This window comes from Podarcis vaucheri (assembly GCF_965113315.1).
Source record: "Podarcis vaucheri genome assembly, chromosome: 2".
In the NCBI taxonomy this organism is placed as follows: domain Eukaryota; kingdom Metazoa; phylum Chordata; class Lepidosauria; order Squamata; family Lacertidae; genus Podarcis; species Podarcis vaucheri.
In genome coordinates this window covers 109,611,010-109,630,944 of record NC_138760.1, presented here as the reverse complement: position 1 = coordinate 109,630,944, position 19,935 = coordinate 109,611,010, and positions in this window count along the sequence as shown.

Genomic DNA, 19,935 nt, shown 5'->3' with positions numbered 1-19,935 from the left:
GATTACCATAATAAAGGACAAAAGTGGTAAAGATCTAACTGAAGCAGAAGACATCAAGAAGAGGTGGCAAGAATACACAGAGGAATTATACCAGAAAGATATGGATGTCTCGTACACCCCAGGTAGTGTGGTTGCTGACCTTGAGCCAGACATCCTGGAGAGTGAAGTCAAATGGGCCTTAGAAAGCACTGTGTCAGGGAACTGACATCGGAGGAAAGGGAAGTGGTAAGGCTCCCAGAGACTGGGAGAGAGTCAACAGCCAAAGCAGGGACCAGCAGGGGGAGCGCGGGGTCTCTGGAGGAGGATCTCAGTAATGCTGAGAGAGACGCAGCAGCCCAGGCAGGAAGCAGCAGGGGAGAGAAAGGGGTGAGAGACACTTCGAGCGAAAATAGCGGGGAGGTGTCAGAAGCAACTGCAGGGAGACCCATGCTGCGCCGGAAGCTGCCACGTCGTGAGTCCAGGAGACGCGTTTCCGTTAAGGAACTTCTTTGCTGGAAGCGCTTCCGCAGACAGCCACTGTCAGACTCTACTAGTGACTAGAGCAGACATGTCTGAGGAGCTCTGTCACACACAGAGGTTTGTGGGGTCGCACAAACTCTGAAGGGGCACAATTTTAAGCACAAGCAGCTAACCATCCCCTTGACAGCAGTCTGACAGTCTCTGTACGCTGCCTGTGCAGGAGAAAGCATCATGAGCAACCCAGTCGGAACCGGAGACGCAGGGGTTGGAGCTGGTCCAAGCTTGGAAGAAAGGTATCAAGCTCTGGAGGTCCAACTTGCGCTGCAGACGGCGAGGCTCGAGGAGAGAAGGGCTCAGGATGCTGACAAAAAGGGGAGAACCACTCAGTTCCCCAGAAAGGTACCAGGATTGGTGCAGAAGTTTGGGGGGGGGACCCCAAGGATTACCATGCCTTTAGGACTGAGATGCAATATGCTCTGAATGTGCAGTTTGATGAGTTCCCTGATGAGGAATCGCGAGTTGCGTTCGTAATTGGGCATCTTGAGAAGGGGGCGCGGGACTGGGTTCGACCCCTGATGGCAACGCACAACGATATCCTAAAGGACACTATGAATTTCTTTCGTGCAATGGATATCATGTTTTCCAGCGATATTGAGGAAGGGGTGGTACGCAGACAGCTAATGGCTTGCAAGCAGGGAAGCAGATCTGTCCGTGAGTACTGGACTGAATTTACCATGCTGATTCACAGATTGGGGTGGGATTTATCGGCGGCACCCATTCAGATGCTATTTGAAGAAGGTCTTTCTTCAGCTGTGAAAGACGAGCTAGCCAGGAGCCCCAGGGCGGGGTCTATGGATCAGCTGACCAAATCTGCGCTGACCATTGGAGCGCGCCAGGAGGCAAGAGCCTTGGAGAGGCGGGAAGGGAGAGGGGAACGTTGGAAGGAGTTACGCATTCCAGACATTCCTGAGCCAGCTTTCCCGCCGGCAGAGCCGATGGAAATCGGAACAGCCCGCGCGCGCGCAGTTTCAAAGCCCAGTGAGGGGGCGAAGAAGGAGGGAAAGGGAGCCCGGAAATGCTATCTCTGCCAACAGCCAGGCCACTTTGCCAGAGTCTGCCCCCAGAGGAAGGAATGGCAAGGGATGGTGGGAGCTGTTGAGGGGGAAGAGCAGGGAGAAACGGAGCAGGTAAAAGCCAACGCCTGGTTGCCAGCAGGGCACTGCAGCCAGGCCAAAGAGCAGTGAAAGTGCCCCTTCCCCAAGTGCCAGTGCCAGAAGCTCCTCGACCTGCTCTAGTGATTGAAGTGTCGCTAGAGCTGCAAAATGGACACCCCCTAAAAATAAAGGCGCTGTTGGACTCAGGCAGCTCCTGCAATTTCATGAGCAAGGAGTTTGCTGCTGAACACCAGATACAGACTATCCCTTTAAGCAACCCCCTGCAGGTGACCACGATTGATGGCAGGGAACTGTTGGGAGGAGGCGTCAGCTTGCAGACCGTCCCAATGATAATGAGGGTGGCAAGGCACACAGAACTGATAGCGTTTAATGTGGCCACCTTGGGAGGCGCTCCCATTATTTTGGGAATGAGCTGGCTAGCCCTACATGATCCGCTGGTGGGCTGGCATCAAAGAGTGGTTTCCTTCGGTTCCGCACACTGCTTAGAACACTGCAGGGCGGAAAAGGGGTCAGCAGGGGCCCAAGCCACCCTAGCAGGGACGGAAGTGATGGAGAAGGGGAAGGTGCCACCACAGTATGCTGATCTCAGCGACGTGTTCAGCGAGAAGGAAGCGGACCAACTACCCCCGCATAGGCCCTTTGATTGCCAGATCAATTTACTCCCTGGAGCACAGCTTCCTGTAGGCAAGTTGTATGCCATGTCAGACAGGGAGATGCAGGAGTTGCGAGCGTTCATTGACAAGAACCTGAAGAGAGGCTTCATCAGAGAGTCCAAGGCAGCGGGGGGTAGCCCAGTGTTTTTTGTGGATAAAAAAAACACGGACAAGCCGAGGCTGGTATGTGACTTTCGGGCCCTAAATGCAGTGACAGAGCCGGCGGCTTTTCCTATGCCCAGGATTGATGATATTTTGACCAGGGTGCGAAAAGGAAAGATTTTTACAAAGCTGGACCTAAGGGGGGCGTACAACCTGATACGTATAAGGAAAGGGGATGAATGGAAGACCACCATGTTCACCCCTTTGGGGGCATTTGAATACCTCGTTATGCCTTTTGGATTACAAACAGGCTCCGCGTGTTTTCAAGCCTTTATGAACCATGTACTGGGGCCTTTGCTCTACAAGAATTGCGTGGCCTTCTTAGATGACGTGTTGGTGTATTCGGAGAATGAGGAGCAACATGTGAGAGACGTCAGAGAAGTGTTGAGCAGGCTGCAAGCCAACAGACTGTGGGTGAAACTGGAAAAGTGTCAGTTTCATACCAAGGAGGTGGAATTCCTGGGGTACCGCTTGTCAGACAAGGGGTTGGCCATGGACCCCGGCAAGGTTCAAGCGGTGCTGGAATGGAAAACACCCAAGACCAAGAAGGATGTGCAGAGGTTCCTAGGGTTTGGAAACTTTTATCGTAAGTTCATCCGAAACTTCGCCCACCTGACGGCGCCCATCACGGACTGTCTCAGCAGCAAAAAGAAGTTTGTTTGGACGGGGGAGGCGGAGCGAGCGTTTGAGGAACTGAAAAGGGCCTTCGCCTCTGACGAACAACTTCTACATGTGGATTTACAAAAAAAGCTGAGGGTCGAAACAGACGCTTCGGACAGAGCCATAGGGGCGGTGCTTCTTCTGCAGCCGGGGAAGGAGGGGTCAGAGTGGCGACCGTGTGCCTTCTTTTCGCGAAAGCTGAACAAATCTGAGAGAAACTACACGGTGCACGACCGGGAACTTCTTGCGATTTATGAGGCCTTCCGGAGATGGAGGCATCTACTAATTGGTGCACAACAGAAGGTGCAAGTGTGCACGGACCATAAGAATCTAGAGTATTGGAGAACTGCGCGAGTGCTCAACCAAAGGCAGTTGAGATGGGCCCAGGAGTTCTCCAAATTTAACTTTGAGATTTGTTACGTACCAGGCCCGGAGAACGTTAGGGCGGACGCTCTCTCACGCAAACCTGAATATTTGGAGGGAGAGGGTGCACCCGAAGAGACCCATGTTATTCCCGAGGACCGCTGGGTGTGTGGGGCGGCTTTGGTGGGGCAAAGGGAACTGGTAGAGGGAACGGTGCAGGATGAATACGCCCAGGACAAACTCAGGGGTCTCAGGAGGGAGGGAGACAAACCCGGGGGTTTTGAGGAGAGAAACGGGGCGTTGTACTACAAGGGAGCGTTATACATACCTGAAGGGGAATTGAGGGAAAAGGTACTCAAGCAACTGCACGATAGCCCCACAGCAGGGCATTTTGGGCAACACAAAACCATGTGGCTGGTTACCAGGGAATTCTGGTGGCCCAAGGTCAGGGAAGATGTGCGTGAATATGTGAGAGGGTGTGACCGATGTCAACGAGCCAAGGGGGAGAGGCGGGCACCGGCAGGTTTATTAGAACCACTACCCACGCCGGAAAGACCATGGGAGGCAGTGGCAATAGATTTCATGACTGATCTGCCCAGGTCCAAAGGGAAGACAGCCATTATGGTTGTGGTAGACCTGTTAACCAAGATGGCCCACTTTATAGCCTGCTCACATGCGGTCACAGCAGAAGAAACCGCTAAATTGTTTGTGGAAAATGTGTTTAGGTTGCATGGTGCCCCCTTGAGGGTGGTTTCGGACCGAGGGAAACAATTTACTTCCAGGTTCTGGAGGAAGCTCATGAGCTTATTGCATGTAGAGGTGAATTTTTCCACTGCCCGTCATCCAGAAACCAATGGGCAGGCGGAAAGAGCTAATGGTGTCCTCCAGCAATATTTGAGGTGTTATGTGAATGACAGAGAGAATGATTGGGTGGAGAAGCTGGCGTTGGCAGAATTTGCCTATAACAATGCAGAGAACGTGTCCACGGGGATGAGCCCTTTTTTGGCCAATCACGGGTGTCATCCCCGAGCCTTCCCAGGGGGGGAGGGGGAGAACTGGAGCGTTCCTGCCGCAGAACAGTTCGTTGAAGAAATGGAAGCGATCCATCGCCAGCTCCAACTTAATTTAAACAGGGCGAAGGAGGAATATAAGAGGCAGGCAGACAAAACCAGAAGGGAAGGGGAAAGCATTAGGGTGGGGGACCAGGTGTGGCTGTCCACCCAAGGGTTACCATTTAAAGGAGGTTGTAAGAAGTTAAGACCCAAAAGACTGGGCCCATTTGAAGTCACGCAACAGGTCAACCCAGTGGCTTTCAGACTCCGGTTACCGAACCACATGAAGTTGCACCCAGTGTTCCACAGATCATTGCTGTCACCGTATATAGGGGACAGAGAGGGGAGGGTCAATAGGGGACCAGCTATGGAGGAAAAAGAACACAGCTACCATGTAGCGGAGATTCTCGATTCCAGGTGGAGGGGAGAGCAAGTAGAGTATTTGGTAATGTGGGAAGGGGAGCCGGAGTCGGAAAACACCTGGGTCAGGGCAGAGGATGTAGATGACGAGGTTTTGATTGAAACTTTTCATCAGAGATTCCCTCGGAAACCCCAGCCAGTGGCGAGGTTCCGGAGGGAATACTTCGCCACCACCGACGACGAAGAAGAGTTGGAGGGGTTCGCTGATTCCGAGGTGGAGGAGGATTCAGCGAGTCGGAACGAAGACCGATGGAGGGAATTGTTCGAGACGTCTGAAGATGAAGAGGATTCTTTTAGGGGTTTCAGCTCCTCACCGCCCAGAGGAGAAAGTAGGGGCGGGGGAGAGGGGGGCCCTGGAGGGGAGGTGGATGTCAGGGAACTGACATCGGAGGAAAGGGAAGTGGTAAGGCTCCCAGAGACTGGGAGAGAGTCAACAGCCAAAGCAGGGACCAGCAGGGGGAGCGCGGGGTCTCTGGAGGAGGATCTCAGTAATGCTGAGAGAGACGCAGCAGCCCAGGCAGGAAGCAGCAGGGGAGAGAAAGGGGTGAGAGACACTTCGAGCGAAAATAGCGGGGAGGTGTCAGAAGCAACTGCAGGGAGACCCATGCTGCGCCGGAAGCTGCCACGTCGTGAGTCCAGGAGACGCGTTTCCGTTAAGGAACTTCTTTGCTGGAAGCGCTTCCGCAGACAGCCACTGTCAGACTCTACTAGTGACTAGAGCAGACATGTCTGAGGAGCTCTGTCACACACAGAGGTTTGTGGGGTCGCACAAACTCTGAAGGGGCACAATTTTAAGCACAAGCAGCTAACCATCCCCTTGACACACTGCAAATAACAAGGCCAGTGGAAGTGATGGTATTCCAGCTGAACTGTTTAAAATTTTAAAAGATGATGCTGTTAAGGTGCTACACTCAATATGCCAGCAAGTTTGGAAAACTCAGCAGTGGCCAGAGGATTGGAGAAGATCAGTCTACATTCCAATCCCAAAGAAAGGCAGTGCCAAAGAATGCTCCAACTACCGCACAATTTCACTCATTTCACATGCTAGCAAGGTTATGCTTAAAATTCTACAAGGAAGGCTCAAGCAGTATGTGGACCGAGAACTCCCAGAAGTGCAAGCTGGATTTAGAAGAGGCAGAGGAACCAGAGACCAAATTGCAAACATGCGCTGGATTATGGAGAAAGCCAGAGAGTTCCAGAAAGACATCTACTTCTGCTTCATTGACTATGCAAAAGCCTTTGACTGTGTTGACCACAGCAAACTATGGCAAGTTCTTAAAGAAATGGGAGTGCCTGATCACCTCATCTGTCTCCTGCGAAATCTCTATGTGGGACAAGAAGCTACAGTTAGAACTGGATATGGAACAACTGATTGGTTCCAAATTGGGAAAGGAGTACGGCAAGGCTGTATATTGTCTCCCTGCTTATTTAACTTATATGCAGAATTCATCATGCGAAATGCTGGGCTGGATGAATCCCAAGCCAGAATTAAGATTGCCGGAAGAAATATCAACAACCTCAGATATGCAGATGACACAACCTTGATGGCAGAAAGTGAAGAGGAATTAAAGAACCTTTTAATGAGGGTGAAAGAGGAGAGCGCAAAATATGGTCTGAAGCTCAACATCAAAAAAACGAAGATCATGGCCACTGGGCCCATCACCTCCTGGCAAATAGATGGGGAAGAAATGGAGGCAGTGAGAGATTTTACTTTCTTGGGCTCCATGATCAGTGCAGATGGTGACAGCAGTCACGAAATTAAAAGACGCCTGCTCCTTGGGAGAAAGGCGATGGCAAACCTAGACAACATCTTAAAAAGCAGAGACATCACCTTGCCAACAAAGGTCCGTATAGTAAAAGCCATGGTTTTCCCAGTAGTGATGTATGGAAGTGAGAGCTGGACCATAAAGAAGGCTGATCGCCGAAGAATTGATGCTTTTGAATTATGGTGCTGGAGGAGACTCTTGAGAGTCCCATGGACTGCAAGAAGATCAAACCTCTCCATTCTGAAGGAAATCAGCCCTGAGTGCTCACTGGAAGGACAGATCGTGAAGCTGAGGCTCCAATACTTTGGCCACCTCATGAGAAGAGAGGACTCCCTGGAAAAGACCCTGATGTTGGGAAAGATGGAGGGCACAAGGAGAAGGGGACGACAGAGAATGAGATGGTTGGATGGTGTTCTTGAAGCTACTAGCATGAGTTTGATCAAACTGCGGGAGGCAGTGGAGGACAGAAGTGCCTGGCGTGCTCTGGTCCATGGGGTCACGAAGAGTCGGACATGACTAAACGACTAAACAAAAAAACCATCCTCTACAAACCTCCTTCCTGTTTAAAAAGAGGCCTGTATTGTTAGCTGCCCTGGTAGGTAGAGAGGTAGGGGGAGAGAGAACTAGAACGAACAAATGAATGAATGAGCAAATACAGTAGGCTAAAAGTTGCATAGCTCTGTCATATTAGAATTCTGGCATGTTTCACCATCCTTTGCAAACTCTTAACCTACACCTGCTTTTGCTTGCTGTGCTGTTCTCAGCCACTAGATGTCTCCCACTCGGGCCACACACAAACATACACACCATCTTCCATGGAGTACTGTAAGGTGGGCAAGGTGGTTCTGCTCACACTGTGTTGAACAAACTCGCGTCCCATCTCGCCTCGTACCTGCTTTCTTTAATTAGTATCAGTGGCGTAGTGTGGGGAGTGCAGGGGGGGCCAGCCGCACCGGCCGCAACATCTGGGGGTTAGGGTTAGGGGGCGCAAATCCACGGGTTAGGGGGCACAAATTACTTGCCTTGCCCCGGGTGCTGACAACCCATGCTACGCCACTGATTAGTATCTCCTGTTTAAGCCAGACTGTGAGTCTATCCATTGTTCCAGCAGCCTTACCCAAACATTTAGACAGCAGAATCATATTTACATTTACATTTACTAATTTGAAAATAAGCATTGGTTGATCTCCCCCACTTCCTTGCTTTTCCTTTCCAGGTGCATTTTCAACCCAGCTCCAGGAAATCCCGTACAATGCCAGTTAATTAATTAAGTGGATTAACAAATAATACGGATGCCGTAATCTCTGGCATGCAAGCACCATTTGTATTTAAACAGATGTGGACTTCTGACAGGCATCAGATGCTTGAGTGTGATCTGCAGCAGGGTCTGTTTTCTTGCCCATTCAATGCCCTGCCTTTCTGAGCTTCAAAGTTTATACATCTTGCAAACTCCACGGCTGCATATTAAACTGGCATAGTACGCGAAGTGGATTGAGGGCACAAGGAGAAGGGGATGACAGAGGACAAGATGGTTGGACAGTGTTCTTGAAGCTACCAGCATGAGTTTGACCAAACCGCAGGAGGCAGTGGAAGACAGGAGTGCCTGGCGTGCTCTGCTCCATGGGGTCACGAAGAGCCGGACACGACTAAATGACTAAACAACAACAAATACATGAATTGAACAGGGAAGACTCCAGGCCAGTGGTTCCCAACCTTTTTTTTTGGCTATGTCCCACCTAAACATCTCTAAAATCCTGACCCCACCCCCATGACATATAATTCTTATTACAGTGGTACCTCGGGTTACAGATGCTTCAGGTTACAGACACTTCAGGTTACAGACTCCGCTAACCCAGAAATAGTACCTCGGGTTAAGAACTTTGCTTCAGGATGAGAACAGAAATCATGAGGTGGTGGCAGCAGGAGGCCCCATTAGCTAAAGTGGTACCTCAGGTTAAGAACAGTTTCAGGTTAAGAACGGACCTCCAGAACGAATTAAGTTCTTAATTAAGTTTGGACTGGGTGTCCATCAATATGCAGATGATACCCAGCTCTACCTTTCTTTCAAATCAGAACCAGTGAAGGCGGTGAAGGTCCTGTGTGAATGCCTGGAGGCGGTTGGAGGATGGATGGCGGCTAATGGATTGAAGTTGAATCCTGACAAGACAGAAGTACTGTTTTGGGGGGACAGGGGGCGGGCTGGTGTGGAGGACTCCCTGGTCCTGAATAGGGTAACTGTGCCCCTGAAGGACCAGGTGCGTAGCCTGGGAGTCATTTTGGACTCACAGCTGTCCATGGTGTTGTAAATAAAAATATGCCCTTTTCCCTTATGGGGTATCCAAGAGCCCATATAGGGTCCTTACATAGGTTCCCTATTGGTAGGAGAAAATAACAGAGGCCAACCAGAGAATATTGAGAAGCAAAGCAGCTAGTAAGCTTGATCTTTATTGATCTGTTGCAACAGGGTCCTCTCTCACCACACACAGGAAAAGAGGAGGACCCAGAACAATGGCCTGCAAGGCCTTATAAAGACTTTTGAAATTTCCATTCTCTAGATCCAGACCACCCCCAGAAACATTATGCATACATCACAGAAGGGGTGTAACCTAAGACCACCCCTCAGATACATCCCACCTATATCACAGAAATTTAAATGTTTTTCTCCTGTCAGAGTTTATCTCCTGTCTGGCAAGTTACTTGATTGGATTTCTTGGGGAGCCTGGCCATTCTTTTGTAGTGGTAAAATACTTATTTCCTGGGGCAGGTCACAGGCTCACACCTTATTCAAACACAGATTAAGACAGGATTTGTGAAGGAAGAGACAATGGGGAGGCTTTTCCATTTTTACCATGCAGAGAAACATTTGCTCAGTTTAGGAATCAAAATGTTTCCAGGTTGGCTTTCCTGTGTTGATCTATGTATGTACAGTTATGAACATTACTATATATCTAAGACCATAAAATTCCTATCACAATGGAGGCACAGGTCAATTCTGTATCCAGGGCAGCTGTCTACCAACTCCACCTGGTACGCAGGCTGAGACCCTACCTGCCCGCGGACTGTCTGGACAGAGTGGTGCATGCTCTAGTTATCTCCCGCTTGGACTACTGCAATGCGCTCTACGTGGGGCTACCTTTGAAGGTGACTCGGAAACTACAGCTAATCCAGAATGCGGCAGCTAGACTGGTGACTGGGGGCGGCCGCCGAGACCACATAACACCGGTCTTGAAAGACCTCCATTGGCTCCCAGTACGTTTCCGAGCACAATTCAAAGTGCTGGTGTTGACCTTTAAAGCCCTAAATGGCTTCGGCCCAGTATACCTGAAGGAGCGTCTCCACCCCCATCGTTCTGCCCGGACACTGAGGTCCAGCGCCGAGGGCCTTCTGGCGGTTCCCTCATTACGAGAAGCGAAGCTACAGGGAACCAGGCAGAGGGCCTTTTCGGTGGTGGCGCCCGCCCTGTGGAATGCCCTCCCATTGGATGTCAAGGTGATGGACAACTACCTGACATTCAGAAGACATCTTAAGGCGGCCCTATTCAGGGAAGCTTTTAATGTATGATATTTTAGTGTTTTCTGGTTTCTGTGGAAGCCGCCCAGAGTGGTTGGGGAAACCCAGCCAGATGGGCGGGGTACAAATAATAAATTATTATTATTATTATTATTATTATTATTATTATTATTATTAACCTGAGGTACCACTGTATTCAATAAGTGAACTCCTATTCACGTGGAGGAAGGAAGCCTAAAAGTGGCTGGAAAAAGAAACCCCTTTCATGCTGATTGGGTGATTCTAGAATGCTGGAGACAAGGAACCTACTGCAGAAATAGTAATAGGTCTTTGACCTCCGACACTTCTAAACAACCAGGGTTTTTTTCAGCCAGAGCTCACAGGTGAGCCCCATTGCCATTCTAAGCAAACAAAGGAGAAGTTCGTGGTGAGTTCCAGCACTTCTTTTTTAGAAAAATTGCACTGCAGGGAACTATTCCACTCATTGTTAGGCCATTGTTAGTCGTAGCTAATATATGACCAAGAAAAGAAAGTTCACCAGCTCTCCTTTACTTTTGGCCTCAGCTATTTTCACTTTGCTGATAAGAGGGTTTCCTACTGGTGAGATGAGCAGCTGTGATTTGTGAAGGGAAACTTCATCAACTGTGCTTAGGAAAGGGGGTCTCCCTGAGCTAAGTGATACAAACTGTGTTGATGAATAGTCAAATCCACTTATTGCCCTTATCTCATATATTACTCCATGTGTTTAAGTTTTAATTTTCTGCTTACAGCTGAATAGTGGCTTCCAAGCTGGCCGAAACAATAATATTGATTGCCTGCTTATAGTTTTGAGACGGGGAGGGAAGTTACTTAAAAAATAATAATTAAAAATCCATATTAGAGCAAGAATTTAGTATGGCTAATGTGTTTCATCAGATTCATCTGTTTAAAAATATGTCCAGTAATTCCAATGCTTCCCCCCTTATTTTGTAATTTTTATTTTGGTAACAAATCTAGGTTTCTTTAAAAAAATAAAAATCAAGATGCATTTTATGATCTCACTGGGACTTAATTTTAATCATGGCTATCACTGCTGCGCTGATGATGTACTCTGCCTTTTAAATGTAATGGCCTTATTTTCTTCTGGTTATATTTCAGAGAGAATCTGAAGCCCCAGGCACTAGGCTAGGGCAATGCATCATCATTTGCAGAGGGAACAGCAGGAAATGGGAGCGAAGGCAGGAGTGGGAGGGTTGTAAATGGCAGCCTCTAAATCTGCACTAAACGATGGCAGCAGGATGCAGGGAACCCGGGCATTCTGGGAGGCTGGTGGACCGACACTTAGCCAGAGCATCATTACGTGCGGAGACTGGTACGCAGGCAGCAAGCCATGGGAAGAGCTCTGCAGGGGCTGAGCCAGAGACCAGCCAAGCAAGACATGTTTACTTACATGATGCAGCTCCAGAGGAGACAGAAGAGCAATTAGCTATGCCAAGGGTGGCAAGGTAGCTAGTAGGAGAGCAAGGCCCATGGGCCCACCATCCTAGGAACATAGGAAGCTTCCTTATACTGAGTCAGAGCATTAGTCCACCTTGCCTGGTGTTGTCTTTGTCAGGAGTTCAGCCTACACTCGAGTAGGACCCTGGCAGAGACACATGCCCGACTGGCATGTTCCCTCACTACTGGTCGATCGTTCGGGAGCTTCAAAAGCTTTCTTCAGTCCAAACATCACAGTGACCAATGGCAACAGACACCGGCACACTTAGGGATCCACAGAGTTTGCACACCTTGCTTGACAGACCTCAGCAACTCAACATTTTGGCTAATCTACTTTATTTACATATAAACACACATGGAGCACTGCAACATGGCTCCCTCTCTCTCAAGCATCAGACAGCAAAGAGAAAAGAACAAAGGACAGTCGTCCCACTTCACGGGACACAGTAACACAAACATCCTGTCTCCGTTACTTCCCACTCTGTGGAGTCAAAACATATACCATCATGTGAAAGACAACAATCCCATGACTTCAATCATGGAGCAGGAATTCTAACAGTCTTCACTCTGGGGCTCTCTGGGGCTTCAGATAAAAGTCTTTCCCAGATGAGCTGTGCCAGGAGGATTTGGGGTATCACCTGGCAGGAAAGAATTCCAAGCAAAGATGTGCTCTCCCAAGCCCACAATCCCAGCATGTTCACACTCAGAGACCTCTGCACTGGCTTGGTCATGTTCACACGGAATGGAAGGAGGGCAGGATCCCCGAGGACGTGCTCCTGGGAGGAAGCTGGCTTCCGGCACCAGGCCAGTTGGCAGACCAACTCTGCATTACAAGGATGCCTGGAAACATGACGCGAAGGTTGGTAACATCATCCCTGTCGTGTGGGAATCCCTTGCAGACAACCGCAGTGCCCAGAGACAGACAGTCAAGTCGTGTATCCATGACTGCTGGGAGGAGAAATGACTGCTGGGAGGAGAGAAGAAGCAGCAGCAGCACAACTAGATGCCTTCATCTGCCTCAACTGCAACAAAACATGTCTCTACAGCCACAGCAGGCACTGCAACCGTCCAACAGCTTGACCACACGTACAAAGTCACACTCCATTGTCTCCCAAGATAGACGGATGCCAACAACAGATGCCAGTTTGGTAATCATGACTCTCTTTTAGACAGAAATGCAATGCATCTCACCGTAGTGGGGAAGAAGACTGTGGCCAGGAGACCTGTATTCCTGCTCAGTTTACTTCCCATGCTAACTGGTGGTGTGGTACCTGCTCTCTCTCCACCCCCTTCTCCTTCTCCCTCTCCCTTCTTAGGATTCTTCATCTTTAAAATGGGCTCAGACTAGACCAGGCTTCCTCAAACTCGGCCCTCCAGATGTTCTGGGACTACAACTCCCATCATCCCTAGCTAACAGGACCAGTGGTCAGGGATGAGGGGAATTGTAGTCCCAAAACGTCTGGAGGGCCGAGTTTGGGGATGCCTGGACTAGACAGCCCTTCAAACAGAAGACTGTCCTCTGCAGTGTAGGAAACAGGCCCATCCTACTGCCCTTGGAGGAAAGCTTGGGAAGCAAATGTGGTGGATCAGATAAAATCACACAAAGCTGCTCTTTGAGCCACCTTAATCCCAAACAGATTTTCTCAGAAGCGATCCCTATCAAGTTCAGTGTCCTTGACAGTGTCCTTAGGAAATCATGGCTCAGATTGTAACTGAGGCGAGACCTCCAAGTGTATGCTAATTCCACTGGGTACAAGGAGATGCTCAGAGCAGACAGGGAAGGACCACTGTAGTATCTGCTGTACCATCCATACAGGACAACCAACTTCCTGAGTATCTCCAGTTTTTTGTTTTTTTTCTAAAGGATCAATCACAAGTGCTGGGAAATAACTCTGCCTGAAACCCTCAAAAACCAGTGGCAGTTCCAGCAGTAGACCATATCGCCTGGGCTAGATAGACAAATAGTCCCAGCAGAAGACATTTTCCTTGCTGGAGGTCTTCTGCTGGGGTCTTCCCCTGGAAAACCATCTGCTGTGATTGCTGCATTGGGTAGGGGTTCTACAAGATGCCACCACCCTAGATCAGACTTGCCTATCCAATTCCCGGAAACAAATTAGCAAGAGAGTTTAAGGGCCCAGAACTCACAGAAATTGGGTCCTGCCCCACTAGATCAGCACCAGATTTTGGGCAGTGCAGGCAGTTCCCCCTCACAGGGAGTCGAGGCAAGGGGATGCATGAGGATGATAATGGTGATGATGATAGAAACCTACACATGGAGGATGGTGCCAGAATTTGCTCTCGCTCAGGGCACCGTATTACCAAAGTCCACCCCTGCACTAGATGCCCTGTCCATAAGGAAAGCCCTCCTGTATCAGACCAATGTACCAGCTAGTTCAACATCTGGTTGTCACGGCAGCCAGCCAGATGCCTATGGGAAGCAAGCAGGACCCAAACGCAGCAGCCACTCTCTCTGTGTTTGATTCTCAACAACTGGGATTCAGAGGCAAATGGCCTCCGACAGTGGAAACGGAACATTTCCACTGTTAGTTGGCACACTAACAGTGTGGCACACTGCCTTGTGCCATTGCCTAACTACCCCGGGTTAGTTAGGCGATGGCACGTGGCTCCGATCTGGTGGAACACTCTGTCACAAGAGACCAGGGTCCTGCGGGACTTGACATCTTTCCGCAGGGCCTGCAAGACAGAGCTGTTCCACCAGGCCTTTGGCCAGGGCACAGCCTGACTCCCTCCCTCGGCAATCTTCGCGGAGCTCTGGCCCAATGGTTGCCAGTGGCTTGAATTAATTAATTTTATAATGAATGATTTTAGAATGTTGTTTATGCTGTACTTTTGTACTGTTTTATTGTTGTTAGCCGCCCTGAGCCCAGCTTCGGCTGGGGAGGGCGGGATATAAATAAAATTTATTATTATTTATTATTATAGATACCATCGCTGGCTAGTAGTCATTGATAACCACCTCCACCAGTTTCCCTAGGCCTCTTTTAAAGGCATCCATCTCTGCAATTTTATCATTCCTATGTTCCTAATGTTCCTGGATCACAAAGATCTTTGTTCACCTCATGTCGGCCCACCCGCCTTTGTCCCATTCATGTGACATCACTGGATTAAAGCCCACTCTACATCTCTAGACTGTGTGAAAAAAAATCACACAATCCCACACCTGCAAGTTTTTATTAAACCAAGAAGTTTTGAACTATATGTTCTTTTTTAAAAAAAAGAAAGAAAAGAAAATTAAAGTGTTTTAAAGCCCACAAAGAAAGCATAAATCAAATCTCACAAAAGGAAAAGATTACGGCTTTTTTTGTCTTTAGCACAAAGGGGATTGTTAAGGAACAAGAAAGTCCTTCATTTTCTCTTTGTGATAGTATCACCTTTAATATAATTTTACATAATGCTATATATTAAGATAGAAAAGTGTCATAATGAGCATGCCAAACGGGGAGGCAGCGCACAAAGAGGATGGATCGGGAGAGAGCGGTTTGGTTTTGTGTCTCTCTCTCTCCTCAAAGAGCTCAGAGGGATGGGTTAGTTAGGCGATGGCACAAGGCAGGCCCAAGAGGACATCAAACTTGCTCCTGGGGTATGAGAACAAACCTTCAGCTTAGCGATGAAATCAGGACTGGCTCTCTCAGATAGTTCCATGAAAAACACAGCCAGGGAATGTGCCAGGGTTGAACATTGTTTTACTTAGTGTAGAGATCCATTGCAATTAATGAACCTAAGGTAGTCATGCCCATTAACTTCAATGAGACTGCCCTAGCATTTGATACAAGCCCTACTGTTGAGGTAGCAAAGGAGGCTCCTTCCAGATGTTGCTCATCAACGACTTCCATCATCCTTGACCGTTGACCGTTGTAGCTGGGGCTGCTGAGAGTTGGAATCCAACAACATCTGGATGTCCACAGGTTCCCCATCCCTGCTATACTTAGTCACTTTGACAGGACTTAACCATCCAGGGGTCCTTTACCTTTTTTTTTACCTTACCCTGCTATGCATACATGTCTACTCTGAAAGTTAATCCCTCTGAGTTTAATGCAGCTTAATCCCAGGTATATTGGTATACAACTTCATTTTTAAGGGACTATCATTCAGTGGAATCACATAATGAAGTCCATTTTGGATTGCACTACTTCAGACTAAAGGTTGGGTCCAACAACATCTGGGGAATATCATGTTGTCTACCGCTAGGCTAGGGAATTGTAGAGATACCCTAAATGGTGATGGCTATCTACAATAGCAGAACTCCTTTCTTCCAGAGACTTGCCAAATCTTGAGTGTTTGTTTTTTAACAACAACAACATTGTCCATTCCATCTACTTAAGTGTCACCTCCTCTGATCTGTAGGGACTCTCCAAGCTCTTAAGTGAGGAATTGGTTAGCTCTACAGTGGTACCTTGGGTTAAGAACTTAATTTGTTCTGGAGGTCCGTTCTTAACCTGAAACTGTTCTTAACCTGAAGCACCACTTTAGCTAATGGGGCCTCCCGCTGCCACTGCGCCGCTGCTGTACGATTTCTGTTCTGAAGCAAAGTTCTTAACCCGAGGTACTATTTCTGGGTTAGCGGAGTCTGTAACCTGAAGCGTCTGTAACCTGAAGCGTCTGTAACCCGAGGTACCACTGTACTTGTCATTGGCTCTGGCACCACCTACCAGCCCCAATGGACACCAGCCACCATTGCAAATAGGTGGGAAGGGAGAGAAGGGGGAAAACTAGTTTCAAAGGGGGCTTCCTCTTTCCCTGAATCTATTAGCTGCAACTGATTGGAATAAACTTCTAAATTGCTTCAGAAACAAATTGGGGCTGGATATCAAAAACACATACTGTTCCTTTCATCTTAGTTTTTTTTTATGTCATTCACTGATACAATCAGTGAAAAAAAATAATTATAAACAAAAGCTTGCTTCTTTTGTTCATTTTTTTAAAAAAGGGCCTCGTTATTAGGATAATAGACATCAGGTACAAACAAATCAAAGAATGTGTGAGCTTGAAAAAGGCTCCTCCCTTGACAGCTTGGAAATAAATGGAAAACAAATTCAATTAAAACAACATTCAACCTTTTTGTTCTTTCCAAGGTATGATTTCTCTGAGGCAGGTACACAGTGCTAACAGAGATGTGTTTGAGATGCAGGGCACAGGGACCCCCCGCAACAAGAACAACTTGCGACACGTAGGGGGGAAACATTTCTAGGGCTTCACTTGTTACCTTTTAAGGACACAAGAGTGTTCCTTCAAGTTTCCTATAAGAAAAAAAAGGGTGTGAATTTCTAATGCACTTGCTAAAAGGCTGCCTATTTTGATAGATGGGGCAAGGATTCAGAGTTCCAGCAGAAGGTAGTGAGGTGTGGAACTTTCCTGACCTCCCACCAGTGGAGCTTCTGTGTCTCGCCAGGAGGGAGAGTGAGAAGGAGAAGCCAGTGGGTGTCAGGAGTTCAGCCTACACTTGAGTAGGACCCTGGCAGAGACACATGCCCGACTGGCATGTTCTCTCCCTCCTGGTCATTCGTTCAGGAGCTTTAAAAGCTTTCTTCTGCGCGAACATCACAGCGACCGATGCCAACTGACACCGGCACACTTAGGGATCTACAGAGTTTGTGCACCTTGCGTGACAGACCTCAGCAACTCCGCATTTTGGCTAATCTACTTTATTTACAAATAAAAACACATGGAGCACTGCAACATGGCTCCCCCTCTCTCTAGCATCAGACAGCAAAGAGAAAAAGAACAAAGGACAATAGTCCCACTTCACGGAACACAGTAACACAAACATCCTGTCTCCGTCACTTCCCACTCTGTGGAGTCAAAACATATACTGTCATATGATAGACAACAATCCCATGACTGCAATCACGGAGCAGGAATTCTAACAGTGGGGAGGTTGGCACTGTGCAAACACACCAGAAGGAGTGCTATATTGGCTCCAGGATTGTGTCTGCTCAGTGACTCCCAGACTCCCTCCTGGTAAGCAGCACTGATGCCACTGCTGGGAGGTCAGGGAAGCACTACCAATGCCAGAGGTGCCGCCTTGGGCCAATGTACATGCATTGGTGGGAGAAGGTGTATCCTTGAAAGGAGCTTTTCCTCAGTTCTGTGCAGCTTCAACAATTGCAGCTCCTTCTCTCTTGCACTCAGGAGGAGTCTGCCTTTGATGCCGCACTGTGCAAGGCTCGGTGGCCCCATTAGCTAAAGTGGTACCTCAGGTTAAGAACAGTTTCTGGTTAAGAACGGACCTCTGGAACGAATTAAGTTCTTAACCCAAGGTACCACTGTATTTGTTTGTGCTAAACTATTTATTCGTGCTTTCATCTTGTATTTTATCCCCTTCAGGGATCTTTTGATGAAGGGTGATATATAAATCCAATAAAAATAAATAAGTAAACAAACATATTGGTAGATATTCAGGGGAGCACGTAGAAGCTTTAAGATTTTTTAAACTTTCCATTATTGGGAATTAGGACGGATCTTGGATTTTATACATCCAGCCTCAAAGGAGAGGCCCCTCTGTTTAACTTCTGGTATGATTCCCTGCTGGCAGCCATCACACATGAATAAAATGGAAATCATTAATTAAATCAAGGCAGCCACAGATGGGCTGCGTGCCAAGTAAGCTTTCAGTCGTAAGCACCCAGTCATCATCCTTCTCTCCCCTCAAGCGCCTACAGAAACTAATGGGCCATTGCAGGATGCTCTGAAGGTCACTGCGTTGCTAGAGCCAAAGGAGCTCTCAAAACAAACTGTTGGGCAGCTGTATTGGGTGAAATCTCCAAGAGAAAGGAAACTCGTCCATGTAGTGGTTAGAGCATTGGACATGGCAGACCAGGGTTCAAATCCCTACTCAGCCATGAAGCTCCTTGGGTTACCTTGGCCCCAGTCACAAGCTCTCAGTTCAACCTACCTTCCAGGAGAGAGAGAGAGAGAGAGAGGACCTTGTATGCCATGTTGAACACCTTGGATGCAATAAATAAACATGAATGAATGATTGAATGAATGACTGGAAGGGTATATTCAGCCTAGATCAGGGGTCAGCAAACTTACTGCGCCTCAGGCCAGTGTCTCCAGCACTGATTGCGCAGCGGGCCGGAGGGTGGGGGAGCGTGTGCCCATACGTGTGCGCACACGCTATTTCCGGCGCACTTCCAGGTTGGAGGAGCACCGGAAATAGCTTGTGCGCATGTGCACGGGCCTCCTCCAATCTGGATGTGCACCAGAAATAACGCTTGCACACAAGCTATTTACAGTGCTCCTCCATCCTGGAAGTGGGCAGCCACACAGCGCAGCGCTGGTAAGAGCGGGCAGTGGGCAGCAGGGGTCGCCGCAGGCCAGATAAACGAGTCCCTTGGGCCTTATCCGTCCCGCGGACCTTAGTTTGGGGACCCCTGGCCTAAATGCACTTTGTATGTGGAAGGGACTGAGGAGTAGCTCTTTTTTCATTAGCCATGAGCTTTCATTCAACGGATGCCAGATTTAGCACAGGCCCTTCATAAACCTATGGCCCTTCATAGGAACATAAAAAGGTGAATTATACCTTGTCAGATCACTGGTCCATCTACCACAGCGTTGTCTACACCGGCTAGCAGGATCTCTCCAGGCTTTCAGGCAGGGAACATTCCCAGCCCAACCTGAAAATGTCAGGGGCATCTTTTATTGTATTGAGTCTTCTGTACCCCACCTAGTGAAGACTGTAATTAAGCAGGATACAAATTGCCAAAACAAATGAAAATCCCTGATCATTGGGGTTGCTGGCTGGGGTTGATGGGAGATGGACTCCAACAACATCTGAAGAGCACCAGCTTGACGAAGGCTGACCTATGGTGTCCAAGACAATGGAATATTGTACTGCTAAGATTTGTAGGACAAAGAGAACCCTCACCAAGTGTATCTTTGGTCTCTGCAGCATTGTAGGGGCAGGGTATGCGTGTGTGAGAATGAAGCCATGCCTAGTTACAGAAGCCTTCTCCGGAGCTGGATCCATTAACTCTTGCCAACTAATCCATGGGATTGTTACTTCTCAATTAGGTCATGCTCCTGTGTCTTTAACTGCAATCTGAAATGTATGAGGATCTCCAGAGGTTCCTGGACTACAGCTCCCACCATCCCAAGTCAACAACCTGGCCAGTGCTCGGGGATGATGGGAGTTTTAGTCCAGGCACAACTGGATGATTACAGGTGATATAACTCAAGATGGTTCACAATGTCTGGCGGCATAGGGTGGCCATGTGCC